A 3,546-nucleotide genomic window follows, 5' to 3' on the forward strand; every position below is an offset into this window, starting at 1 on the left:
TTTTTTTAAAAATTCCTTTAATTCCAGCCCAGGATATCCCTCACTGCATTGCTGCTCTGCTAGCACTGGTAAACTGAGATGACGTCAGTTATAAGATTATCAGCCAGATAAAGTGATGCACACCTTTAATCCCAGCACTAGGGAGTCAGAGGCAAGCAGATCTCTATGAGTTCGAGGCCAGCCTGGTCTACAGAGTGAGTTCCAGGACAGCCAGGGCTATATAGTGAGACCCTGTCTCAAAAACAAAACAAAACAAAACAAAACAAAACAAAACAAAACAACTATCAGGATGCCCCTGTACAACAATTTTAGTAGCATAGGCCTGCATCCCACTTACCTGCCCAAAGACCCCTCTCCTCACCTGAGATTCCACTAGAGAGACTCTAACTACAGCCAGGCTGTGGGAAGAGACGAATGTTAAGTTAGTAAAGACTCATAGAGGGCATGTAGGCCGGCCTCCCTTCTTCAGGGCAGCCTAGTTCAGCAGCTGGCCCAGTGACAGGGACTGGGCAGGGTTGACAGTAAGGGGAGCTGCCTGCCCTGGTGCAGTCTTCCTGGTGCCCACACAGCTCTGACTGTTTTCTACCACTTAGCTTCATCAGACAGAAGCTCTGCTGAGGCGCTCTAGACTGTGTCCAGACTGAGGAGGGTGCAAGCCCAGGCTTCAGGCCAACTCAGCAGGCCTAGGGCATGCATGCCCTTTGCCCTGGATCATGGGACATCTCTGGACAGTAGGATGACCCAAATCAACTGCCTAAAGACTTTGCCCCTGTAGACCAGCTGGTGTAATGAGCTCATACTGCACATGTTTAAGTGTCTGCGGAGGTGTTCCCAGACCAGCCCTGACCCAGAGCTGATCTTAAGGAGGCCTACCTCTTTTTTTTTTTAATTAGGTATTTTCTTCATTTACATTTCCAATGCTACCCCAAAAGTCCCCCAAACCTCCCCTCCCCGCCCCCCCAAGCCTACCTCTTATAGCAGGCCGAGACACTTGGGTCCAGGCTACAGCTGCAAGAGACCTGAGGAGTGTTGTCATCCAGTGAGCAAGAAAGGCTGCTGATTTGATATGGAACTGCCTTGGTGGGTCTCAGAATTTAGGGTGCAGAGGTTAAGGATCAGGCCTCCCCAAGGGACACTTTCCTGTCTCTCCTGAATAAACATAAATGTAAATTCACATGGTGACAGCGGGGGAGATGTTTTGGACTTGAAAGGCCCAACTTCTTCATCCCCAAGAGATCGGAGTTACCTTTTCCACCCCAGTTGAGCCCGTGCAGGCCAGCAGGAGTATCTGGCAGGAAAGCGGAGGCCAGCACTAGCTCTCTTGTGTTGGTGGCTACACTGGGTTCCTGAATCTCCAGGGGCTTCAGCAACTTCATGACCAGTGTGAGATCTGAGATGAACGCAGAGCTGAGGTCATGGGGTACAATGTATACCTCACCCTGGGACTGGGTGGTGGGGCTGTACTGGGAGAGAGGGGGTCTGGGTTTCAGGACTCCAGTTCTGACACAACCCTGCAAGCTCAAGCAAGAAGAGGCTGTGTTTGCTGGAAAGAAATTCTTTTGATTCCACTTTGAGTAAAGGATGGAAAATGATGAAGTCGGCTCTCTAATTAGGATCCAATGAGAGTCAATTACCAGAAGCCACAACAAAGCAGGGGAGCAGTCACAAAAGAAACACATCTTCTTCAAGCGCTCCCAGCTGGAGAGAAATTGCGTCACTTACGCTGAAGCACAGGCTGATGTAGAAGCTTGATGTAGGGTCTTAGAGTGTGGCGGAGAACAGGGCGGGAAATGATTCACAGAGCAGATGGAGAGCGCCAGTTCCTGTGCTGGGTTTGGAGCTGCTCCCTGGCTTCCTGGGAGAAAACACAAGCAATGACTCGGGCAGCAGATGAGATAGGGATAAGCACAAAGCCCACTTGGTTCCTTAAGATACTTGTATTAGTTATCTCTTGCTGCATAACAAGTAGCCCAGATGTTAGCTGCCCAGCAAGCAGGTGTTTATTTCTTCTTACAGTCTGGGGTGAGGAGCCTGGGGTGTAAGAGGTAGGGGTTTTCTGGCTAAGAGTCACCTGGGGTTTTCGATAAGCTGTCTTTTAGGGCTATAGGCTGTCTTAGGGTTTTATTGCTGTGAACAGACACCATGGCCATGGCAACTCTTATAAAGGAAAACATTTCATTGGGGCTGGCTTACAGTTCAGAGGATTAGTCCATTATCACCATGGTGGGAAGCATGGCAGTATGCAAGCAGACATGGTGCTGGAGAAGGAGCTGAGAGTTCCACATGTGGACCAGCAGGCACCAGGAAGAGACAGTGAGCCACTGGGCCTGGCTTGAGCTTCTGAAACCTCAAAGCCCACCCCCAGTGACTCACTTCCTCCAACAAAGCTACACCTACTAATAGTGCCACACCCTAAGAGCCTATAGGGACCATTCACTCAAACCACCACAGACTCCTGAAGGTCTGACCTGGACTAAGGAATATGCTCCTAGGACTGACTTGGTATTTATTACATCATGAGTCAAACAGCTTTGAACTTTTCCCAGAGTTTTAGGATGACAGCCTGTTCTCTGGAGCCTAAGTGGACTAGGGTTGGCCAACCATCCCAGTGCTAGCCAGAGAGGCAAGCAATGGTAGGAAGCAGAGAAAGATTTAACCTGTGTGCACCCTGGAAAAAGGAACAGGTAACGGGGGGCTTCAGAGAGCTGAGATGAGCTGTGGGTTTAAGTTGATGAAGGTTGCAGCAGAGGGAAGAAGCTTCCAGAATTAAGTGGTCCTACTCAGAGTGTTACAGGTTCCTCTGGCTGGGTGTTCCCAGGTTCTTGATGCCTTTCAAAGAACTGGAAAAGCACACACAAAGAGTAAAGGAGCCAGTTAAAAGAGATAGCACAGTATATACTTCAGGAGAGCATCAGGTTACATTTGGGGGGGAGGGGTGTCAGGAAGAGGTCGGGTCATTAGGGGTGGGGCATGTGTGGTTTTGTTTTGATTGACAGGCTTGAATTATATAAGCCTTTCTTCAACGTGTGTGTTTTTCCCCCCATGATGCATCTGATGTCATTTATTTACTTACTTTTTGTTTGTCTAGGAGGCAAACTACATAGACTAAGCAGACTATGTAGCCTGACCTAGATCTCACTATATAGGCCCAGTTGGCTTCAAACTCAAGAGATCCCCCTGCCTCTGCCTTCTGAGTGCCAGAATTAAAGTTGTGTGTGGCCATGGCAATGCATCTATCTGATTTCAATTACATGTACAGTCAGTCATGTATAGGCATGGCTTGGTCTTGCGCGCACCCTGACTCACCAGTAAGAACAATGCTGCAACAGGATCCTTCTGCACACATTTATTGGGAGAGCTTGATTGCAGAGGCGAAGAGACCCCAAGCCCAGAACTGGTGCTGCTTATATAGGCCTAGGAGAGGCGTGTCTCACACCTGGATTGGTTGTGCTTGGGTTATGCTTACCACCTCATTTGCATGCCTACATCTGATTGGTTAACTTCTTTCTCGTCTGATTGGTTAACTTGTCTCTCATCTGATTGGTT

The 3,546-nt window shown here is 48.8% G+C and overlaps 1 long non-coding RNA gene across 2 annotated transcripts; it reads right to left on the bottom strand.

Annotated features, from left to right (window-relative positions):
- Positions 1-260: 260 nt before the first annotated feature.
- Positions 261-3,338, bottom strand: Gm34548. 2 transcript variants are annotated; one of them, XR_375935.2, is made up of 5 exons: positions 3,307-3,338; positions 2,658-2,840; positions 1,247-1,855; positions 970-1,149; positions 261-398 (listed from the first exon to the last, which is right to left on the bottom strand). It is a non-coding gene; the product is annotated as a predicted gene, 34548 (long non-coding RNA). The 2 variants fall into 2 exon arrangements; XR_867542.1 differs by having other exon boundaries at positions 970-1,855.
- Positions 3,339-3,546: the final 208 nt, after the last annotated feature.

Source organism: Mus musculus, chromosome 3, assembly GCF_000001635.26.
Source record: "Mus musculus strain C57BL/6J chromosome 3, GRCm38.p6 C57BL/6J".
Classification (NCBI taxonomy): Eukaryota; Metazoa; Chordata; class Mammalia; order Rodentia; family Muridae; genus Mus; species Mus musculus.